Source organism: Pristiophorus japonicus, chromosome 17 (genome assembly GCF_044704955.1).
Source record: "Pristiophorus japonicus isolate sPriJap1 chromosome 17, sPriJap1.hap1, whole genome shotgun sequence".
NCBI lineage: Eukaryota > Metazoa > Chordata > Chondrichthyes > Pristiophoridae > Pristiophorus > Pristiophorus japonicus.
Window position 1 is genome coordinate 79,105,239 of NC_091993.1, and position 24,852 is coordinate 79,130,090.

Sequence of the window (24,852 nt, forward strand, 5' to 3'; positions counted from 1 at the left end):
AAGGCACTATATAAATACAAGTTGTTGTTGATAGGGTTAGGTGAGGTAGGAGGTGTGGAACATAAACAGCATGGACCAGTTGGACCAAATGGCCTCTTTCTGTGCTGTACATTCTATGTAGTATTGCTCAACCATTTCTGTTCTTTTTAAAATTGGGACTATGCAAATGTTTGAAATTCTGCCTTTAGAAATTGTCGCATTTTTTTTTAAAGTACAACTTCTACCACAATTTAAAATGTGTATTTTCTATCCTTGGGCTGAAGGATGCTTGCTTTGGAGAATGGATACACTTAACTAATTCAAGCACTTCAGGTCAACTGTTCTTTTCTGCCTCAATAAATGAATTTTCTCTGCCTGAATCCATGGGGCGGAAAGTAGAGGGAAATTGCCCTCTTTTTGTGTTTCAATTCGTTGCGGCGGCTGAGGGTCGGGAGCGGGGCGGAAAGCAGGCGATGTCATCAGCGTCATGCTGATGTGTAGCAACATCCCTCCCCTTCAGTTAAAGGGGAGGGCCGCTGTGAGCTCTGCAACCACTTTAGTGGTGCCCACTGGGCCACCAGGGAGGGCTTTGGCTGGGCCAGTGGCCCGGCACCCAAGAGGGGGTGCAAGCTGCCTGTTGGCAGCCCGCTGACGTGCTCCCCAGCCACTGGCAGCTTCCCACCGGGAAAAGGTGTTGAGGGCACTGAGTGGTGCCGGCTCTGCTCTTGCGGTGCAATTTCCCTCATGGGGTGGAAAGGGGTTGGCGTGTGCCGTATGGGGTGGGAACACAGGGCACCCGACTCGGGCAATTTTGGATGGGTCGGACCAGCCGCTTGCCCCTGGTTGGAAAGGCCTTACTGCCCAATTGCAACCTTCTCAGTCAGAGGCGAGAGCGCTACCCACTGAGCCACAGCTGACACTTGCCAGGTCTGGCGCCTCGAGAGTTTGTCAATTAGCCCAAATTTGAAGGCAGTTTCCACCCTCCACCCCATGTGGTGTAGATTTGTACATTCGGAAGTAGGTTGTGAACTGAAACTCATTCCAGATAGGACATTTACTGCAGCCAGCAAGAGAGTATGACTAGAATGAAATATGGGTCTAAGAGATGAAATGATGAAAATGTTCTAATAACCCATTCAAAGTGCTGTACATTTGGAACGGATATTAGAACTTGAGAGTATACCAATAAATCAGAGGAATGTCAAATTTCACACAGTATTCTACTCCCGTCATTTTAAATTAGATTAACTGCTTCATAACAAATGCTTGCATACAAACCTTCAATCATTGCACATCCTTTACACTACACCCTTTTAAAATGAGACACGGGCATATTTGCAAAACTGTTTCTAGTTCCACTGTATTATTTGCAGATTTTATACACCTTCCAGTTGAACATATTTAAAAAATTTTTACAGCTCATTGTTTTAATAAATATTTTAGTTCTCACTCCCCTCTATTGTCCGTATATCTCAATACAAATACTTCAGAATCCTCATTTTCATTAACAAATCTTTTCATGGCTTTGCTCCACCCCAGCTCTGCATCCCAACTCATGGCCTCTGTTCTTCTGAGAGTGGACTACAATGTATCATGCACCCCCACCCCCAGTATCATTAGCAGAAACATCAGCCACCTTTCTGGATTTTTCTTCCTTAACCCCTCCACTTCAACACATCTCTTCTCCACTTTCCAAAGCCTCCTCAAATAATGGTGCTTCGCCTTCAGTCACCTCTCCTAACTCTTCTTCCAGGTTCTACTTGGTGTTTGTGTGAGAGGAGGGGAGCATCTTGTCTAGATTTAGTGGGCCCAAGTTTCGGACTCCCGCTAGAACGCCGCACAGCAGAGAGGCCCGTCTAATTTGTACAACAAAAATTGTGCCGAATACTTACCTTGCGATTCACCGATAGCTGTAGACCCATTTCTAGCTCCCCCAGGAGCTGCTGGGGGCGGAGCCACAGCCCTGCGGCAAAAACAGTGCCGGCAGCTGCGCGTGTGCGCAGTAGCTCCCGGCCCACCCAGCGCGTCCTGTCTCCGGGGCGACGACCCTATCCCAGGCCGAAGGGACGTCGCCCCTATTCCGAGCCGAGTGGCCTGACGCATCACACCTCGTCGGCGGGGCTTGCCTGACCGACCTCTTACTCTTTGGGCGGGGCCCGCCTCCAGCATCGTTGGCGGATGGCGTCTTCTGCGTGCGGGCCCTGCCCGGCTTCGGCGGCGGGGCCCACCCGCCCGGCCTCTCGCTGGGGGTGGGCCCCGCCCGAAGAGTCGCCAGCAGCGGCAGTCCGGCATTGGCTGCGTGCAGGCCCTGCCCGAAGTCCTCGGCGGGGTTCGTTCAGCTTCTTCTTTAGACCCGCCTTCCCGGTTCATCATCCCCACTTCCCGTTCAAACCCCCCCCCGTTCATATTCCCCACCCCCCCCCATTCATCTCCCCCACGCCCACCCCCTCGTTCACCTTCCTCCCCCTACCCCCCCGTTCATCTCCGTTCATCCCCCCCCCCGTTCATCTTTCACCCCCCCCCATTCATCTCTTCTCCTTCCCCCCCCAGTTCATCTCTTCTCCTCCTCCCCCCCTCCCCCCGTTCATCTCTCCTCCCCCCTCCCCCCGTTCATCTCTTCTCCCTCCCCCCTCCCCCCGTTCATCTCTTCTCCCTCCCCCCTCCCCCCGTTCATCTCTTCTCCCTCCCCCCTCCCCCCGTTCATCTCTTCTCCCTCACCCCTCCCCCCGTTCATCTCATCTCCCTCCCCCCTTCCCCCCGTTCATCTCTTCTCCCTCCCCCCTCCCCCCGTTCATCTCTTCTCCCTCCCCCCCCCCCCCGTTCATCTCTTCTCCCTCCCCCCCCCCCCCGTTCATCTCTTCTCCCTCTCTCCCCCCACCCCCCCCCCGTTCATCTCTTCTCCCTCCCCCTCCCCCCCGTTCATCTCTCCTCCCCCCTCCCCCCGTTCATCTCTCCTCCCCCCGTTCATCTCTCCTCCCCCCCCTCCCCCCGTTCATCTCTCCTCCCCCCCTACCCCCGTTCATCTCCCCCCCCCCTCCCCCCTCCCCCCGTTCATCTCTCCTCCCCCCCCTCCCCCCGTTCATCTCTCCTCCCCCCCCTCCCCCCGTTCATCTCTCCTCCCCCCCCCTCCCCCCGTTCATCTCTCCTCCCCCCCCTCCCCCCGTTCATCTCTCCTCCCCCCCTCCCCCCGTTCATCTCTCCTCCCCCCCCTCCCCCCGTTCATCTCTCCTCCCCCCCCTCCCCCCGTTCATCTCTCCTCCCCCCCCCTCCCCCCGTTCATCTCTCCTCCCCCTCCCCCCGTTCATCTCTCCTCCCCCCCTCCCCCCGTTCATCTCTCCTCCCCCCCCTCCCCCCGTTCATCTCCCCTCCCCCCGTTCATCTCTCCTCCCCCCTCCCTCCCCCCGTTCATCTCTCCTCCCCCCCTCCCCCCGTTCATCTCTCCTCCCCCCCCCCTCTTCGCGTTCATCTTCCCTCCTCTCTTCTCTCATTCCCTACGCCTGATTTGTAAGTGTAGGCAAGGTTTTTCTGAGCGTACAAAAATCTACCCTTACTCCATTCTAAGTTCGTTTGGAGTAAGTTTTTGCTGCCTAAATTTGTAAAACAGGCGTAAGTGGCTGGACACGCCCCCTTTTAGAAAAAAATTCTGTTCTAAAATGAAACTATTCTAACTCACTAGAACTGAAGCAAACTAAATGCTGAGAATTGCAATTTCTAAGTTGCTCCAAAAAAATAGGAGCAACTCAGGCCGAAACTTGAGCCCATTAAGAGGAGGGGAAATTTAGAAAGTTAGGAGGAAGGACAGGGCAATAGTGCAGGGTAGCAATATGGGTAATGATAACCAAAATGTGACAGGAAGGAACACAGCCTACAAACATAAGAATGCACCAGCAAATAGGGAGAGATGGTTAAAAAGACAAAATTAAAGGCTCTTTATGATAATGCATGCAGCATTCATAACAAGATAGATGAATTGATGGCACAAATAGAAATAAATGGGTATGATCTGATAGCCATTATAGAGACGTGACCAAGGCTGGGAACTGAATATTCAGGGGTACTTGATATTTCGGAAGGATAGGCAGAAAGGAAAAGGAGGTGGGGTAGCTCCGTTAATAAAGGATGAGATCAGTACAGTGGTGAAAAATGATCTTGGCTCAGAAGATCAAGATGTAGAATCAGTTTGGGTGGAGATAAGAAATAGTCAGGGAAAGAAGTCATTGGTGGGAGTCGTCTATAGGTCCCCTAACAAGTAGCTACACTGTAGGACAGAGTATAAATGAAGAAATAATGGGGGCTTGTAAGAGAGTTACTGCAATAATCGTGGGCGACTTTAATCTTCTTATTGATTGGACAAATCAAATTGGCAAAGATAGCCTTGAGAATAATTTCATAGTGTGTATTTGGGACAGTTTCTGAGAACACTTTGTTGTGGAACCAACCAGGGAACAGGCTACTTTTAGTTTTGGTAATGTGTAATGAGATAGGATTAATTAATTAACTCATAGTAAAGAATCCTCTAGAAGAGTGATCATAACATGATAGAATTTCACGGTCAGTTTGAGGGTAAGAAACTTGGGTCTGAAACTAGTGTCGTAAATCTAAAACAAGACAATTACAAAGGTACGAAAACAGAGTTGGGGAAAAAAAATTAAAAGGTAAGACAGATAAGCAGTGATAGACATTAAAGGAGCTATTTCATAATTCTCAGCAAAGACATATTCCATTGAGAAAGAAAGACTCGACAAGAAGGATGAACCATACGTGGCTAATAAGGAAGTTAAGGATCATATCAAATTGAAAGAAAAGGCATACAATGTTGCGAAGATTAGTGGTAAGTCAGAAGATTGGGAACATTTTAGAAACCAGCAAAGGATGACTGAAAAAATAGATAACGAGAGTAAACGAGCAAGAGGTATAAAAACAGACTCTAGGAGCTTCTACAAGTACAGGTTGAACCTCCCTTATCCAGCACCCTCGGGACCTGGCTTGTGCCGAATAAGGGATTTTGCCGGATAAAGGGAGGTCAGCCCGGGGGTGGGTGGGGGGGGCGCGGGTGGAGAAAGACGGCCCGAGATTGGGGAGGGGCGGGGGTGGAGGAGGTCTGTGCCCCAGACAGGTGCAAAGTGACGGCGGGCCCCAGCAGGTGTCAGCGTCGACGTGGCCTCCAGCGGGCCGAGTGTCGGCGGGCCCCAAAGTCGGGGTGGAGGTCGGCTGCGTTCTGCGCATGTGCCCCTGGCCACCAGAATCATGCCGGATGAGGGGTGGTGCCAGATAAGGGAGGTCCAAACTGTATATAAAAAGAAAGAGAGTGGCTAAAGTAAATGCTGGTCCCTTAGAGGATGAGACTGGGGAATTAATAATGGGAAACAAGGAACTGGCAGAGACTTTGAATAAATATTTTGTATCTGTCTTTACGGTGGAAGATAGTAAAAGCATCCCAATAATAGTAGAAAATCAGGGGGGAAAATGGAGGGAGGAAATTAAAACAATCATTATCAGTAGAGAAAAAGTACTAGGCAAACTAATCGGACTAAAGGCCGCCAAGTCCCCTGGACCTGATGGCCTGCATCCTAGGGTCTTCAAAGAAGCGATTGCAAAGATAGTGGATGCTTGGTTGTAATCTTTCAAAATTCCCCATTTTGGCAAGGTCCCAGTGGATTGGTAAACCACAAATGTAACGCTCCTATTCAAGAAAGGAGGGCGACAGAAAGCAGTAAACCGTAGGCCAGTTAGCCTAACATATGTCATTGGGAAAATGCTGGAATCCATTATTAAGGAACTAGCAGCAGGACATTTAGAAAATCATAATACAATCAAGCAGAGTCAACATGGTTTTTTGAAAAGGAAATCGTGTTTGATAAATTTATTAGAGATTTTTGAGAATGTAACAAGCAGGGTGGATAAAGGGGAACCAGTAGATTTAGTGTATTTGGATTTCCAAAAGGCATTTGATAAGATGCCACATAAAGGGCCCAAGGTTCGGGCCGCGCCTAGAACGGCGCAGCCCCGACCTGGACGCCCGTTTTTCGCGCCACAAAGTGCGCCTAAAAAAAACTTCCAGATTCTCCGGCTCCCCGCTGGTCCTCTGGCCCTCGGCGAGGCGCAGCACGAGCTGTTGGGGGTGGAGCCAAGTCCCTGCGCTGAAAACAGTGCCGGGACTTCTGCACATGCGCGCTACAGTGGGCGCGCATGTGCAGTAGCTCTAGGCGCCCAAAACTGTGTGGGAGGGGCCCGAAGCACGCAGCCCCTAGCCCTGGCCAAATGGCCTCACTGGGGCTGCGTGAATACGGCTCCTCCCACACCCAGCTCCTGCTTCCTCCCGACTCGACTCCCGCTTCCCTTCCCCACCGCCCCCGGACCGGACTCCCGCTCCCCCCCTTCTCCCTCCCCCCTCCCCCTTCTCCCTTCTCCCCCTTCTCCCCCTCCCCCTTCTCCTTCTCCCCCTTCTCCTTCTCCCCCTCCCCCCCTTCCCCTCCCCCCCTTCCCCTCCCCCCTTCCCCCCCCTCCCCCCCTCCCCCTTCCCCTCCCCCCTTCCCCTCCCCCTTCCCCTCCCCCCCTTCCCCTCCCTCCCCCTCCCCCCTTCCCCTCCCCCACTTCCCCTCCCCCCCTTCCCCTCCCCCCCTTCCCCTCCCCCCCTTCCCCTCCCCCCCTTCCCCTCCCCCCCTTCCCCTCTCCCCTCCCCTTCCCCTTCCCCCCTTCTCCCTTCCCCCCCCCTCTCCCCCCTTCTCCCTTCCCCCTTCTCCTTCCCCTCTTCTCCCTTCCCCTCTCTTTCCCCCCCTTCCCCCCCCTTCCCCCCCCTTCCCCCCTTCCCCTTCTCCTCTCCCCCCTTCCCCTTCTCCTCTCCCCCCTTCCCCTTCTCCTCTCCCCCCTTCCCCTTCTCCTCTCCCCCCTTCCCCTTCTCCTCTCCCCCCTTCCCCTTCTCCTCTCCCCCCTTCCCCTTCTCCTCTCCCCCCTTCCCCTTCTCCTCTCCCCCCTTCCCCTTCTCCTCTCCCCCTTCCCCTTCTCCTTCTCTTCCCTTCTCCCCTCGCCCCCCTCCGCCCCCCTCCCTCCCCTCCGCCCTCCTCCCCCTCCCCCCTCCCCCCCTCCTCCCCCTCTCTCCCTCTACCCCCCTCCTCCCCCCTCCCCCCCTCCCCTCGCTGTCAGAAACACCGACACTGACAGACAGAGAGTGAGACACACACAGACAGAGAGAGATAGAGACACTGACAGAGACAAACTGGGGGGGGGGCATCCCAGCACGCTGTTGGTGGGCTCCCGGTGCTGCAGTCGGTAAGTAGAAAATGTTTTATTTAAAAAAAAAATTATTTCTTATTAATTTTTTTGATTGATTTGTTGGTTGATTTATTGATGTTTTTATCATTTATTATTGATGATGGCTCTTTATTTGTAAAACTGAAGTGTTTAATGTTTGTAAACTTCCCTTTAAACCCCCCCCCATTCCCTATGCCTGATTTGTAACCTACGCCTGATTTTCTAAAGTGTAGACAGGTTTTTTCGAGCGTACAAAAATCTTGACTTACTCCATTCCAAGTTAGCTTGGAGTAAGTTTTCACTGCCGAAACTTTGAAAACAGGCGTAAGTGGCCGGACACGCCCCCTTTTGAAAAAAAAATTCTGTTCCAAAGTGAAACTATTCTAACTGACTAGAACTGGAGCAAACTAAATGCCGAGAATTTGAATTTCTAAGATACTCCGTTCTACACCAGTTGCTCCAAAAAATCAGGAGCAACTGAGGCCGAAACTTGGGCCCAAAGTTACTGTACAAGATAAGTGCATGGTGTTGGGGATAATATATTGGCGTGGATAGAGGATTGGCTAACTAACAGAAAACAGAGAGTCGGGATAAATGGGTCATTTTCAGGTTGGCAAACTGTAATTAGTGGGGTGCCCAGGAATCACAACTTTTAACAATTTTTATTAATGACTAGGATGAAGCGACCGTGTGTATTGTACCTGAGTTTGCTGATGATACAAAGATGGGTGGGAAAGCAAATTTGAGGAGGACACAGAGTCTGCAAAGTGATATAGACAGGCTAAGTGAGTTGGCAAAAATTTGGCAGATGGAGTATAATGTGGGAAAATGTAAGGTTATCCATTTTGGTAGGAAGAATAGAAAAGCAAAATATGATTCAAATGGAGAGAGACTACAGAATGCTGCGGTACAGAGAGATCTGGGTGTCCTCGCACATGAAATACAAAAAGTTAGCATGTGGGTACAGCAAGTAATTAGGAAGGCTAATGGAATGTTGGCCTTTATTGCAAGGGGGATGGAGTATAAAAGTATGGAAGTCTTGCTGCAACTGTACAGGGCGTTAGTGAGACCACACCCTAGAGTATTGTGTACAGTTTTGGTCTCCTTATTTAAGGAAGGATATACCTGAATTGGAGGCAGTTTGTGGAAGGTTCACTGGAGTGATTCCTGGGATAAAGGAGTTGTCTTATGAGGAAAGGTTGAGCAATTTGGGCCTGTACTCATTGGAGTTCAGAACAATGAGAGGTGATCTATTGAAACATATAAGATTCTGCATTCTGGGGTTGAGGGTAGATGCTCAGAGATGTTTTCCCTCGTGGGGGAATCTAGAACTAGGGGGCATAGTTTCAGAATAAGGGGTTGCCCATTTAAGATGGAGATGAGGAGGAATTTCTTCTCTGAGGGTCGTGAGTCTTTGGAATTCTCTACCCCAGAGAGCTGTGGAGGCTGAGTTATTGACGATATTCAATAAGAGATAGACAGATTCTTGAACTATAGAGGAATCGAGGGTTATGGGGAGCGGGCAGGAAAGTGGAGTTGAGGCCAAGATCAGATCAGCCATGACCTTATTGAATGGCGGGGTAGGCTCGAAGGGCCATTTGGGCGAATCCTGCTCCTATTTCTTATGTTCTAGCTTGGTAGCAGTAACTTTGGATTCAATCACAATACATAAGGAGTTAAAAATCAGCTGCTTTTAGAATAATTTTCTCAGCCTAACTTGATAAAAATGTTGCAAATACCTTTGTTTGGATGGAGGCAGGAGCCAAGTATAATGTAAAATTCAAATGAAAATGCAGTTATTTGTTCAGTTATGGGAAATATTGGCACGCCCTTTTGAATTCAACTGACAGTTCTTCAAACCCTGATACCTCCGCTCTTTCTTTTCTGGAGTATTTAGTTAGCCCAGACTCTTCAAATAACTGTTAAATTACTGTTGTTTATTCAGTTGTTCACATAATTTCCAAAATGTTTTTTGGCAGTTGAAGCCTAAAGTGAGGTCTGGCATTGTGATGTTCTGTCACTTCTGTGCATACTTAGAATCTTGTGTAGGTACCAGACTGATTCAGTAGATAATGAAAGATTTATCCTGGCCATGCTATCAAAATCTTATCTAGCTATTTCAGCCAGTAAAAATACTCCTTGAGGATGCCAGGAACTGATACTTGCCTAAATCCAGTTGTCTAAAATGCACCAGCTGAAATATCTCAAGGCAGTAAAGACCCGTGGTCGATTTTAACCCTACCCACCCGGTGGAAACCGGACAGATTGACATTTTAAATCATCCAAGTTACTTACCTGCCCTGAAGCCTCTGGGAACTGACTGATCACAATTTTAATCTGCTCAACTAAGCAGTCGACGAAGCAAAGACTGCCGACTGACTGAAGAGGGTCCTCTTAACATATACATGTTGGGTCCTGATAATGTCATGGGGATCCGATTGCAATTTTAACTAGGTGGTATTTGTTTTTCTTTGAGGCCAGGAGGCTGGAAACCCACTGACAGTTAAAATTCAGGCCTGTGTGTTTAGGCAAGCATATTAAAAGGTAACGGAACCAAGGCGGGTAGGTGGAGTTAAGATACAGATGAGCCATAACGTAATTGACTGGTGGAATAGGCTCGAGGGACTGAATGGTCTACTCCAGCTCCTTTGAAGCACTCTGCACTTCTCCACATTGAATTTAGTTGTATCACCTTTCTGCCAATTCACAAATATCTTCAAATCCTCCTGTAGCTTATCCTGTTAAGCTTTGAGTCTACCAGCTTCATCAGCTTTGTATCACTAGCTCCCAGATTTTTTATGGATATTATACAAAATAGGCCTTAAAACAGAACCCTGTCGGATCCCACTAGTAACATTTTCCCAAGCTGTTGACAATCCCACTACTCTGGGTACTATCAACAACAACAATAACTTGTATTTATATAGTGAAACATCACAAGGTGCTTCACAGGAGTATTATGAGAGAAAAAAATTTGACACCGAGCCGCACAAGTAGAAATTAGCGCAGGTGACCAAAAGCTTGGTCGAAGAGCTAGGTTTTAAGGAGTGTCTGTCGGTCGAACCAATTACGAATCCATTGTAAAATATTTCCACTGATCCCGCTTTCTTTATTTTCAGTATCAGTTTTTCCAGAGGCAGCTACTTGTGCTGTATCTGTGTTGCCCTTTCAGCCAGAGAATATTGATTTGCTTTTTGAAAGGGGGTGCTTTTTTTTTTAAAAAGAGTGTTTGTCTATCCACCTATCAAGCATTAACATCATGCAATCATTGCCTCTTTAGCACTGTCCCAGATTTAAAAGAAATAAAGCTGCCACTCGAGAGCTTCCCATTATGTTTGTTTAAGAAAAGACTTGGGAATGAATTATAATGTCAGCTGAACCCTCTCGATGGATTTCTTTGTATTGCTTGCAGGTCTCTGTTGCCTGTGTAATTAACGCACTGTAATTAACACTCTGTGCTTCATTGGTCTGGGAAAGTAGGAAATCGCTTTGAAACATCCGTTTGGTTTTTATCAATGTCATTTGAAAATGGAGTTTGAATCTTCGGATAGTGCAATTGGAAAAGATTTTCTGAACCTTCTTAAAGGGCAAGTGCTAAATTTTAATTCTGTAGTATAATGTGCAGCATTTTCTGAATGAGGTAAAGTTGTTCATTTTCATAATGTGACGCAAGACTTCTGCACGCCTCAAAGGATTAATGCAGCTGCAATAACAGCAAACCTATTCTGCTGTGATTCAGGAATTGTGGGAGTTGAAGGCAATTTGACCTAAGTTGCCAGCTTGAGTATTTGAGTCAACAGATGAAGTTTATTAACCAAGTGGTAAAGAATTTCCTTTATATGCTAATAGTCTTCTACGCAAGGCTTCATAGCTTTAGTATGCTTCAGCGATGTGTTCGGTATTGTCTGTAACCATGGAGACTATGATTTAGAGGTTTTGGATGGGAGGATGTAGATAGGTTTCGCTGCTGCCCTGTGGATCCACAGTCGCATTGTAAAGTGTGCTGACATCACAACTGAAATCAAGCACTGACTGTGTCAGTCACCAGGCTCGGTTTGCTGTTCCTCTTTCTTAAAGCAACAGCACGGTGCAGAGGAATCCATTTAAGAGAACTGAGTAAAAACCAGATACTGGTAAGGCTTTATTTTTCTAACTAATTGATCCTTTTGCAGTAATTCAATTGTCACCTACTCTGGAACCTTTTTTGACAAGGATTCCAGGTCATTCTCAACATCTCTCAAAACATAGTGAAGTGGTTTTGCAATATTTGCAGTTGCCAGTCAAATTGGATTAATGAGCTATCGGATCAAGCAAGACAGATGGCAATGTGTGTACTCTGGGGAAATGAATTTTACCAGAGTGCTGTAAATAGCATGAGATGCCGATAGTGTTTGTGTATAAATCAGATATGTGCCACACTAGATATATTTTGTCGTCAGAATTTCATTATAGGTCATTTGAAGCTGAAGCCTTATACCGAGTAATCCACAGCAGTTTCTCACCTCAGTGCACTGCATTTGTATTGCAGTTGTATTTTTCCTTCTAATCGTTGTCGCCTTGCATTGGTTTGTACGCCTTATCACATCATAGGAGTGAGTTTGTGAATGGAATAATCACTTGCAGTGTTGAAGAAAAATACCCAGTGCTCTTCCCCGTTTTCTCATGACTAGTGTGTAAGCCATTTTTGCTTCCCTCCCCCACCCTTGCCTCATTGAGCTTTTCTTTCAATGTATCAACTGAAACCTGTAGCAAAACATCACTTTCCATATTTTGTTTGCAATGGCATAATGACAATCGTGTCACATGAAGTACAAATGATGCCTTTCATTCCAGAGACTGCAATGGTCATGAATGTTGAATTGCTATTGTGGTTACATATGATCGTAAAACCAGCTTGGTCAGTCCCTTCTCTAACCCTTTTAATTTCTTTTGCCGTTTCCAAATTTCTTTGCTCTTTGTCTGAAGGTGCTGATTCTTAGGTTATGGTTCTACAGTATGGTTGTCAACTCTGTTTGGAGGCATTCCTGGAGGTTTGACCACATGATGTGCTGATCACGTGATGCCTGGGCTCACAACATTTAATCACATGACTTTTACAAATGCATTTTTGTTTGTGATTTTGTGCTAGCAGCTGTGTGCAAGACATTCCAAGAACCAGGAGACCTCCAAGAGGGGAAACAAAGGGTGGGCCAGAAGGGAGTCAGAGGAATCTTCCCCCCCCCCCCCCCTCCCCCGCCCCATCCCCAGATTGCTGACTCTCCAGTTTCCTCCCAACTGCGTCATGGTTCTCTGCACGTGACGTTACTGAGCCAGAGGCTTCTCCAGCAGCAGCCCGTGATGTTACGGAACGGGGGAAGGTGGCTGTACACTGGCGGGAACTTTAAACCACTGATCTCCCAGGCTGCTGGAGGCAGCGCTCAGGGAAGGAACCCCTGATTCCAGGAAAATCCTGGCCATTCCAGGAGGGTTGGGAACCCTATTCTGCAGGCACGAGATGTCAATTCACCTAGTGTGAGTGTAGACTTATGATTTTGGGAAGTTATTCAAAAGGGGAAGGCGGGAGTGCACCTGGGATGGGCGAATAAAATCGCCAAGCATAGTTGTACCCAGGGATGCTGCAGCCTATTTGTGCCCTTACCACTGTTTCCACCAAGGTCAGCTAACTTGGCACAGACTGGAGATGAAACTTGGAATTCTCCTGGCCTGGATGGCTTCCCTTCACACTAGGCAGCACAGTTAGCACTTGAGCAGGGGGAGGACCAGAGGTCAGGACTGGTGAGGTCCGGAGATCGGAAGCGGAGAGGAGAGGACGGACGAGGCACGGAGGAGCAGAGAGGTCGGAGCACAAAGGTGGAGCAGTGTGGACAAGACCAAGGGAAGGCACAGCACGGGCCAATAGCGAGGCTATGAGGTCGTGAGGCTCACATTACATAATATGAATTCCACATAGAGGTCCTGTGGGAAGGAGGAAAGTAGGAGTATATTTGAGTTTGTGTGTGTATGTATTGGCACATACAGCGGAGTCTGGTCTCCAGTCATCTTGGATCCCCTTGTCACTGGACCAAGACCTTGCTCCATCAAACCTGTGTGGTGGCTGGTGTGCAACGGCCACCCCACGTTAAAAGAATTCACGCACAGGCATCTTCCACTGTTTAAAATGAGTTAATCAGTCACCTGAGTACTCATTTTTAAATCATCCTCAACCCTGAGGGACTGCCTATGATGATGATGATTGAGTTGAGGTGGGAGGGCACCTTTTTTGACCAGTTTGTTTAACTGTGCTTTATTCAATCTCATCATCAGCCAATTTTGACAAGTGCCCAAGTGGAAGTAAATCACTGCAGTTGAAATATTGGAGGCCACGTTCATTGTTGCCATGTTGCCCAGTGTATTATTTCTCTCAACCACATATTGACATAATTGGCATTCAGTGGCACTCCTGCTTTCTGTTAACTCGATCACATCATGCAATGAAACAGCTTAAATGAGAGCAGAGGAACTGTGTGCATTTTAACAATGAAATGCAAGCCATTGGCTATCAGTTTGGTTGGATGAGCAGAAGTCAGATACAGGATAAATGTAATGAGAAAGATTTTGGCTTCATTGCTGGCAAACTTGCTGCATTTTAGTTTTATTGGGCTAGAATTTCCAAACAATCCGCCAGTGCTGGATTGCTGCCCAAAATACCGCTATGATTCCCAAAATTATTGCCAGAGAAAAATTCCGCCAAGCGAAAGAAATGGGCCTTACACCCTGATTCTCGGTGCAAAAATGGAATCTTGGGCCGATTGGGCGATTCTAAAAATGTGCAATAATTACTAAAGATTTATTCCGAGGCTGTGGGTTGGGCCTAGGAGGAGAAAAACGCAAAAAATATTTTTTCAAAAAACATAAAATTAAAAAACAGAAAAACATTCTCAGGACCCTTTTCACTTAAATCATTGCAAGAGAATTTAAAAATAATTAGTAAAAACCCATTTACTTACCTTTTTATGCAGGGCTACTTACTTACCACCCAGCTCCACTGATGCTTGTGGGCAGTTTTTTTCCAACTTACCTATGGGTCACCGCTGAGCCAAAAATCGAGCACTGGCAATCTATGGACGACTCATGTCGGTGGTCCGCTCCCCAGCAGTACTTCGAAACTGCCAGCAGAACTCAGCTGTGGAAAATTTCACCGACCCGGTTCTCGCCCAAAACGACCAATACCGCCGAGAAACCGGGTGGCGATGCAATGGAAATTCTAACCCATTGTATATTGACTTGTTAATAACACTTTAACCGTGAGACCTGGGTTGGGGAGGCGTGTTAACCTTTTAGAGAGCAGCAGTCATCCTTTGGGACACAACCTGATTGGAGCAATAATCTACTAAAATTGAACAAAAATGTTTATTGCCCCACAATTTTTATACACCTCTTGGTTCAATCAACTTTTAGTTTCCACTGTAATGAACATGCTCATCTCTTTGCCAGCATCTTTTCAATAGAGCATGTACACTGAATGCTCATTGCTTACAGTGATCTGCAACTTCAGTTTGAGTGGAGAGGACTGGCTTTGCTTAAGGAGTGGAAACATCATGTGGTGTTAGCAGAATTTCCCTTGCCTTGTCTCTTGCAATCAGTTTTAAGAGATTGGTATTATGCTAGAGGATATTTTCTTCAAGCTTTGACTGTTGTATAAGATCAAATGATGTCTATTTTACAATACACCAACATCATAAAGTATTTTATTAACCATTCCTAGTAAGTAGCTCATTTTGATGGGAGGGTATTAAACACCACAGCCCCTATTTTAACTTCAGCATGGGGCATGTGTCAGGCCAACATGACGGCCAGGGCATTTTTAAGTCCCAGACGCCATTTTAATAAGTTAGGCCCAATTCCAGTGGCGGCGGGGAAGGCGGTGCCATCAGGCGGCAACCTCGCTGTTGCGTTAAAATGTCATCGGGGACTGAATGACATCATCGGACGCCAAATTTGGACTTCTCAATGATGCCCTTGCCTGCCTGGGGCTGCCTGAAACACACTGGCATGCATGGCATCTGCAGTGTGAATCTGGTGAGTGCCATATTGCCCATATTTTAACCCCTCCATTTGGGGATCACCCATTTCCTCCACCAATATGCTTATATTCGTAGATATAGGTTTGTGCAATATTATCCAACCGGAATACATTGATTATTGAGCAAAGTAAATCAACCACAGGACTAGAAACCAATGGTGAATGAAGTGCCAGAGACATAAATAACCAAGTCAGACATAAATGCAGCACTTTAACTAAAATTCCATTGTCAATGGTCATTGTCATTTAAGATTAAATATTAGTAGTAACTTGATTCTTAACCACCCACCATCGGTGCACCGTGGCAGCAGTGTGTACCATCTACAAGCTGCATTGCAGCAACTCGCCAAGGCTTCTTCGGCCATAATCTCTACCACCTAGAAGGACAAGGGCAGCAGGCACATAGGAACACCATCACCTTCAAGTTCCCCATCAAAATTACACACCATCCTGACTTAGAAATATATCGCCGTTCCTTCATCGTCGCTGGGTCCAATTTCTGGCACTCTTCCCTAACAGCACTGTGAGAGGACCTTCACCACATGGATTGCAGCGGTTCAAGAAGTCGACTCACCACCACCTTCTCCGGGGCAATTGGGGATGGGGAATAAATGCTGGCCTCGCCAGCGCCGCCCACATTCCAGGAACGAATAAAAAAAAACATTAACAACCTAAATTGTCATAACTGTAACGGGCTTAAATGTAAGTTTCACAACATCAGCATTAGCTGGATTTCTCATAACATTATAAGCATGCAAAATTACAGTATGATTTTAGTGAGTCACTAGTGTAAAATATCAGCATAAAAGCACCTCCTTGGTGACCTGATCATAAAAGTATACAGCCTCTCCTTACTGGTTGTGATGTTTGACAGTGTTGCTCTCCTCAGCGATACTCATTCGAACTCCAGGGTCTGTCTAACTATTTCTACTAAGAACAAGTTGCCACCAAACTAAGGTACATTTTAGAAAAATGAGGCAGGAGCAGAGAAGTTCTGCTTGACACCATACTATCAGTACATGATCCAAGCAATCAACCTTTGGATGCGTACTGGGAAGGAGAGACTTGTGGTGATTGAAATGGGCAAAAGCAGAAAACAAGACAGCTTGGGTGCCAATTGGAGTAATGCTGTGGAGATTGGACAATTGATGAAATATGCTCGTTGAGGTAGGGTTTCCATTGAAATTGAGGATCAAGCCATTGAAGACCTTATTGAACAAAATACAAGTTTAGAACACAGACTAGGTCTTATGGCAGATTTTTGATTTGTTATGGACTTGAGAGGGTTAATCAGGTGATTTGTATGGTTACTATTATCTATTGAAGTGACATAAATCACCTTTTTTAGATTTGTGTCAAGTCTAACAAGCCAACTGGTTTGTTAGATTAGCTGCTTAACATTTTTGCTTAAAACACAAAACAAGCTCCTGTCACCTGTTTGCAATAGAAACTTTGCTAATGTTGGCTAGATTCAAATTGATTGCACTAAATTTTTGGCCTCTAGTTACTTTAACCTTATGATTCACTTTGTGAAAGTGCAGTTCTGGCAGGCTGTTGCTAAGCATATTTAGACTTCCCTATCACTTTTAGATTAAACAGTGGGATAACTAAAATTACAAGGAGCTTAAGGTGAAAACAATAGTTTTACTTGCAAAAATATAAACAGAAGCTGGAATAATATGGTAGGAAATTCTCTCTTTGTGAACGCAATCCATTTATTCTGTAGTTAATGCACATAGCGTCTACTTTCTTGATATGATTCAACGCTTCAACTGTACAAATGTGCTCTGTTTTCAGCAGTGTAATTTCTATATCTCTATATCTCTTTCTCTCGTGCTTGCTCTGTCTCCCCCCCCAAGTTTGCCCTCTTCAACTAATCTCCATTTTGCAGTGCCTTTGTACTTGTGCTCTCTTCATAATTGAAGCCCATGGGATTAAAGGAGCAGTGGCTGCATGGTTACAAAATTGGCTAAGGGACAGAAAGCAGAGAGTAGTGGTGAGCGATTGTTTTTCATGGAGGTATACAGTAGTGTTCCCCAGGTGGTGGTGGTGGGACGACTGCTCTTTTTGATGTATATTAATGACCTGGACTCTGTTATATAGGGCATAATTTCAAAGTTTGCAGATGACACAAAACTCAAACTCAGAAATGTAGTACAGGTATACAGTGAGAAGGATAGTAACCGACTTCGGGAAGATATAGACAGTCTGGTAAAATGGGCTGGTATATGGCAGATGAAATTTAATGCAGGGAAGTGTGAAGTGATGCATTTTGGTCGGAAGAATGAGGAAAGGCAATATAAACAAAATGGTACAATTTCAAAGGGGGTGCAGGAACAAGTCTTTGAAGGTGACAGGACAAGTTGATGAGGCTGTTAAAAAGCATGATAAATCTTTGGCCTTATAAATATAGGCATAGAATACAAAAGCAAGGAAGTTCTACTAAACCTTTGCAAAACACTGGTTAGGCCCCAGCTGAAGTATTGTGTCCAATACTGGGCACCACAATTTAGGAAGGATGTCAAGACCTTGGAGAGGGTGCAGAGGAGATTTGCTAGAATGGCATGAGGGGTGAAAGACAGCAGTTATGTAAAGATACTAGAGAACCTGGGATTGTTGTTCCTAGAGCAACAAAGGTCAAGGGGTGATTTTATAGAGGTGTTCAAAATCTTGAAGGGTTTTGATAGAGTAAATAAAGGTAAACTGTTGCCTGTGACAGATGGGTCAGTAACCAGAGGAAACAGATTTAAATTAATTGGCAAAAGAACTAGAGGCGACATGAGGAATAAACATTTTATGCAGCAAGTTGCTATGATCTGGAATGCACTGCCTGAAAGGGTTTTGGAGCAATAATAACTTTCAAAAGGGAATTGGATAGATACTTGAACAGGAAAAAAATTGCTGGGCTTTGGGGAAACATAAGAAATAGGAGCAGCCCCTCGACCCTGCTCCGCCATTCAATAAGATAATGGCTGATCTGATCATGGATTCGGCTCTACTTCCCTGCCCGTTCCCCATAACCCTTTATTCCCTTATCGCTCAAAAATCTGTCTATCTCCACCTTAAATATGTTCAATGACCCAGCCTCTACAGCTCTCTGGAGCAGATTTCTATAGATTTACAACCCTCAGAGAAGAAATTCCTCCTCATCTCAGTTTTAAATGGGCGGCCCCTTTTTCTGAGACTATGTCCCCTAGTTTTAGTTTCCCCTATGAGTGGAAATATCCTCTCTGCATCCACCTTGTCAAGCTCCCTCATTATCTTATATGTTTCAATAAAATCACCTCTCATTCTTCAGAACTCCAATGAGTATAGGCTCAACCTATCTTCATAAGTCAACCCCCTCATCTCTGGAATCAAACCTTGTGAACCTTCTCTGAACAGCGTCCAATGCAAGTATATCTTTCCTTAAATACGGAGACCAAAACTATATGCAGTACTCCAGGTATAGCCTCACCAATACCCTGTATAGTTGCAGCAGGACTTCTCTGCTTTTATACTCTATCCCCCTTGCAATAAAGGCCAACATTCCATTTGCCTTCCTGATTACTTGCTGTACCTGCATGCTAACTGTTGTGTATCTGTAAAGCATGCACTTCCATGTTCCGCCACCAGGGAGCTCATCCCCTGAAGTCCCAAGGGATCCCAGCATCCCTTGGGAGCACTATATATAAGCCGGTCCCTAAGGCCTGTTCCTCACTCTGGAGTGTCTTATTAAAGACTGAGGTCACTGTTACTTTAACCTCCCTGTGTGCAGCCTCATCTGTGTTAGGAACACAATACTAACTTACTGTGTTTCATGCACAAGGACCCCCAGGTCCCTCTGTACTGCAGCACTTTGCAATTTTTCTCCATTTAAATTCTAATTTGCCTTTCTATTTTTTCTGCCAAAGTGGATAACCTCACATTTTCCCACATTATACTCCATCTGCCAAATTTTTGCCCAATCACTTATTAGCCTGTCTATATCCCTTTGCAGATGTTTTGTGTCCTCCTCACAATTTGCTTTCCCAACCATCTTTGTACTATGAGCAAAGTTGGCTACATTACTCTCAGTCCCATCATCCAAGTCATTAATATAGATTGTAAATAGTTGAAGCCCCATCACCGATCCCTGCAGCACCCCACTACTTACTGTTTGACCACCAGAAAATTACCATTTATCCCGACTCTTTGTTTTCTGTTAGTTAGCCAATCCTCTATCCATGCTAATATATTTCCTCCAACCCTGTGAATTTTTATCTTGTGCAGTAACCTTTTATGTGGCACCTTATCGAATGCCTTCTGGAAATCCAAATATACCACATTCACTGGTTCCCCCTTATCCACCATGCTCGTTACATCCACAAAGAACTCCAGCAAATTTATCAAACATGATTTCCCTTTCATAAAACCATACTGACTGCTTGGTTGAATTACATTTTTCCAAATGTTCCGCTACTGCTTCCTTAATAATGGGCTCCAGCATTTTCCCAATGACAGATGTTAGGCTAACCGGTCTATTGTTTCCTGCTTTTTGTCTGCCTCCTTTTTTATAAGAGCAGTGAGTGGGATAGCTCTTTGAAAGAGCCATCACAGGCACAAAGGACCGAATGGCGTCCTTTTGTGCAGTATCATTCTGTGATTCTATAAGATCTCAATGATAGAATAACTGAATCATTAGTGGGTACTGAGATTTAAGGTTCTCTGAATTTCAAAATGATTGAATGTCTTTCTAAATAACAAGTATGCTTGGCTAAGATTAAAAGCAATGATTTCGATGAATCTCAAAATAGATTAGGTATGCCTTTTGAAAAAGCTTAATGCACCATGGTAAAGACTTTGCTTTCATTTGTTGCTACATCTTTTCATTCAATAGTTTGCTCTGACCACAGACACTTTGGTCACTTGTTGAAACATCCTACATTGCTGCTGCATTGTCCTTCATTCCAATGGTAAAGCCACTGTAGACTCCAATAAATATTTTATCAGAGGGCAACATTATCCAAGCTTTTGACTTTGTGATCATTGAATATATTTCAAGTTGCTGACTACAAACAGATCTTGGTATCAATTTGGGATTTATCCACCAGTGAGACAATGACACTAAAAACAATCCTTTCCAAAACTGCAGGTCCCAATCAGGATAAACCAGCAAATTAACAATACAAAGACAAATAGGACTGAGCCCCCTGGGCTTCGGGAACCGAATGCCAGGCTTGAGGCTATATGTAGACCTATGGGTGAAGGCCCTTGCCTTAAGAAATTGAATTGGGGTAAATTAATCTAATAACAAGCTGCCTTAAAATTCCATGGTTGTGCTCAAATGTTTCACATGAGCAGATGTGCTGCAGCGATGCAGAAAAGGGGGGATCTTCTTGCAATATGCCCAATCTTATGGTGTCTGTGAGATTGGGCCATTAAAACAGATTGTTTATTCTAATCTTGGAATGATTCAGTCTATTGCTTCGACTAACAACTCAGCTGCTTTTGATGCACTTTGACCATTGCGACATGTAACTCTGTGGTTGAGTTAGAAAGTTGTTCATAATTCAGCAATGAATCGCAAAAGTTTCACATCAGTTTTAGTTACTTCAGTGTTCCATTTTATATTAGAAAGATGAAATGAGCATGACTAATTTAGTGGAAAACAGAACCACCATTTGATAAAGTACTTTCTATCATAAAAGGAACTGTTACATTCTAAAAACAATGTCTTTATTGATGAGAAGCGGGTATCTTGTTGACTCTACACCACAGTGTTGAATATGCCAATTTCACATCTGCAATTTAGGTAAATTTGTTTATTCTCAATTGTGCCATTTATAGGTCACCACACATTGTTCTGAATGTCAGCATTTTAATGGTAGGGCATTCTGGATCCTCTGTGTGCTGAGTTTCTGATCCTGCCAGTGCCACTGTGGGGAGGTGTGAAGTAGAGGCTCGATGCTTCAAAGGAGGGAACCAAAAACTGGAGAGGCAAGTTGGTTATGATCTGTTTTTTTTTAAAAATTCGTTGCCAATCTTTCCAATTCTTTGTCAAATCACAAACGCCAGAGGTCACCTTGCACACATCAAGGATCACTCTGCGCCAATGCTCTTAGTCAAAAGGCCTAGAGCCACTGCACCGTTCCTGGAAGTACTGCAATACCAGGTTCGTGCCATGGAGGTGGATGGGTCAGGCCCCCCACACACCTCCGTGGAGGTGGATGGGTCAAGCCACCCCACCCACCTCCTATTTCCAAAAAGCATAGGCGAACCACCTTCCTGATCCAGGGAGAACCACTTTGGGGTCATGGTTACTCCCCTGTCAGGTCAGTTACGCATGATCTTAGCCAAAAGGCCGAGAAGGTTATGATCTGTTGCTATGTCCCGATGTGGATATCACACCCTTTGCCTTACCTCAATTATAAAAACCTTTGGCTGGCAGAAAAAGATAAAATGCATCTTAATGTTGTGCCTTGTAGATCCTGAACCCATAACGCCAGCATACCCAACATTTGAGGGTAAAAGTATATTTTTCCATTCTGTAATTTGGCAGATACTTTGGCCTGGAGTTTCCTTCTTGGGCACAACCCGGAAGTTAGATCTGAAAATTTGCCCAGTGTTGCCCTCGTTTTACGATGTCCAGTTAGGACCAAGTATCCTCCCAAACTCATTAGAATATGCCTGAACTTAAAATGGGCATTAATCAGCATAAGCAATTGGGATCCATGGAAACGCCAAACCCACATCAGAATTTTTCTTAATTGAGGCTCAAAGTTGAAGTTTTTACTCATTTCACCATCATTCATGCATGTTGGGCACTGCACGTTTCATAACCTGTAATCGGGTACTGTTTTCAGTGTTTAATGTGACTTATGCTTGTAGCTAAGCATGCAATAAAAGAAAGCAAAAAAAACAAATCTAGCCGCCGATAATTTTTTAAAAACGCTCAAAAAAAATTCCAATTAAAAGACCAGAAAAGTAGTCTGCAGCTGAAAATCTGGTCGCATTGTTGAGAAACTCTCTGAACAAGTGCAATTGGACGATATTCGTATTTGTGTTTGTAGAAGTGAGTGAAAAAGATTGAGGAGACTTGGTGGTGGTGGCCTGCTGGGCAGGCCACATAATTTGCATGCCAGATACGAGACTCCCAAAGCAAGTTCTCTACTCTGAACTCCTTCACGGCAAACGAGCCAAAGGTGGGCAGCGGAAGCATTACAAGGACACCCGCAAAGCCTCCCTGATAAAGTGCAACATCCCCACTGACACCTGGGAGTCCCTGGCCAAAGACCGCCCTAAGTGGAGGAAGTGGATCTGGGAGGGCGCTGAGCACCTCGAGTCTCGTCGGCGACAGCATGCAGAAATCAAGCACAGGCTGCAGAAAGAGCGTGCGGCAAACTCATCCTACCCATCCCTTCCCTCAACGACTATATGTCCTACCTGTGTCGGAGACTGTGGTTCTCATCTTGGACTGTACAGCCACCTAAGAACTCATGTTAAGAGTGGAAGCAAGTCTTCCTCGATTTCGAGGGACTGCCTATGATGATGATGAATTACGCAGGTAACTCACTAATGCCCCGATCTTTTAGCCACGTAATTGATTTGCACCCAGCTTATATGTGTATCTTGGATGTGAATGCGGGGGAAGCTCCAGCCCTCACCCTATTTTTTCCACGTGAATTTGTCACTAATCAATACTTCACTGTGAGTCACCTTTTTAATCTTGTGCAATGTTAGTAGCATACTGACCTTTACTATAAGAACTATTTGGGGACTGTTTGACCTATTCAAGGAGATTGTATTGTTTCTATGGGAACAGAACTGAGATCTGAAATGTGCGATCTGAGCTTTCTGATAATTTAGATTGCTGCCTTGTTTCCCTGTAGTCTTATATTCAGGATTGTATGGCATCCCTCAGCTTGGCACAAAACTTCACATACAACATTTTAAAGATAGAGCAAATAATCTTTATAAAGGAAGTGTTTGCCAAAAATGTAAGATTTAGTTAATCTGGTTCACATTCAAAACTGTTTCATATCCTAAAATGAAACCAGGCTAACCTTTCAAATGACTGAAGTGTTCAGCAGTGAGACTGTTTCCATTCCCTTTGGGGGTGGCGGGGAAAGGGGAAACAAATTATCCCAAGGTACAACAGGAAAATCTTAGTGTTTCGGTGTGGCAGGCAAAATAACGTGACATTGAAAATTCAACCCACTGTGCCAAGCATTGGTGGCAGGTGGATTCACATTGGGCATCCTCCGCAGGGCAAGCTTCTGCTCTCAGCTGTGCCATCAAGATGGACTCATTTCTAAGTAGAGTGTTTTTCATTAAACCTGGCTGCATTCAACCTAATGCTTTTCTGTGCTAGGACTAAATGAGGTAATAGATTTTCTGCCCAAAGTGGGCACAGAATAATTTAAATTTAAAGTCCCCATTCTTCAGTGGATTATATTCAGTCTGAAGGGAGATTTTATTATGGAATTGTTTATTCATAGAATGTTTATTGTAAATTAGGATAATATACTGTTTGGGGGAGTCATTATTATGTATTTCTGTTCAAATAACAGAGGAGTTGTAACTTATGGTGGTTTGGTTTATTTTTGCATTTGAATGGTTCCAGTTCTGCAGAATCAAGCATTCTCTTTCTTGATGATTGCTATAAACAATATCTTGAAGCTGGTGGTGGTTACTTTATCATGTGACCAGATGAGGCAGAGAATAACGGTTCCAAATCATACAAGTATTATGTATCCCATAACCACAGGGTAACACCAAAAAATAAATGATTCAATGGTGTTTATGTAAATATTACATAGGCGAGCTCGAGGCCACGTAACCATTAACTAATTATCTTCTACTGTTGCTATATACGTAACCTTTATTAGAGATTGTACAAGTTCTGTATAGGACTGGAAAATAGGCACTTTGGCTGATTCTTTGTTAAATTTGAATTTTTGTTTCTAAATTATTTTTAATAATTTACTTGATAATTGCTATTTTTTTTTAATAGAAAATTTAATTTTGGCTGATTGGTAAAACTTTGTGGTAAGCATTTTAAGTCCACATGAATTTACTACAACTTCATAACATTAGTATAGCATAATGTAGTGCATCTTATCCTAATGCACTGTTTGGAGCATGTATTAAATGGATTTTGTTTTTTTTAAACTGGTATTTTATACTCTAGTGACTCTTATATGCATCACATTAATTTCTTTGTTTGTGGATGGATTCTACATCACACTTCAATATCATTCTGTTAGTAAAACAAAAACAACTATATTTTCTGGTTTTAAGCAGTGCTGCTGCTTGTGGAAGTTTATGCCTTTAGTGAAAAATTCACTGGCAAATCACTAATGCTGAAGGACTAGTGACTCGGCAATTTCAGCTAAAATGGGGAGAGAGGGGGAATCACATTTGTATCTTCCCTGCCCCCTGCCCAACTCCCAGATTGGCAACTACTCTGGTGTTTCTGCTGATTCTCTCCTGAGGTTGCATACCCTCAATTGCTTGCATTAACACTACAATTTCCTTGATGAAAGTTGTCCACTTAAAAAATGAAGTGGAGAAGCAACAAGGCCAGCTGGCAGGATCCG

General features: G+C 44.9%; 1 protein-coding gene and 1 non-coding gene across 8 annotated transcripts in view; one reads left to right on the forward strand and one right to left on the reverse strand.

The window, feature by feature from the left end:
• pacsin1b (protein kinase C and casein kinase substrate in neurons 1b) overlaps positions 1-24,852 on the forward strand; it is a 406,522-nt gene that overhangs the window by 153,865 nt on the left and 227,805 nt on the right. The gene's annotated exons all lie outside the window — the stretch shown is intronic.
• LOC139228395 (U2 spliceosomal RNA) lies at positions 21,430-21,626 on the reverse strand. Its single transcript, XR_011587550.1, has one exon. It is a non-coding gene; the product is annotated as a U2 spliceosomal RNA (small nuclear RNA).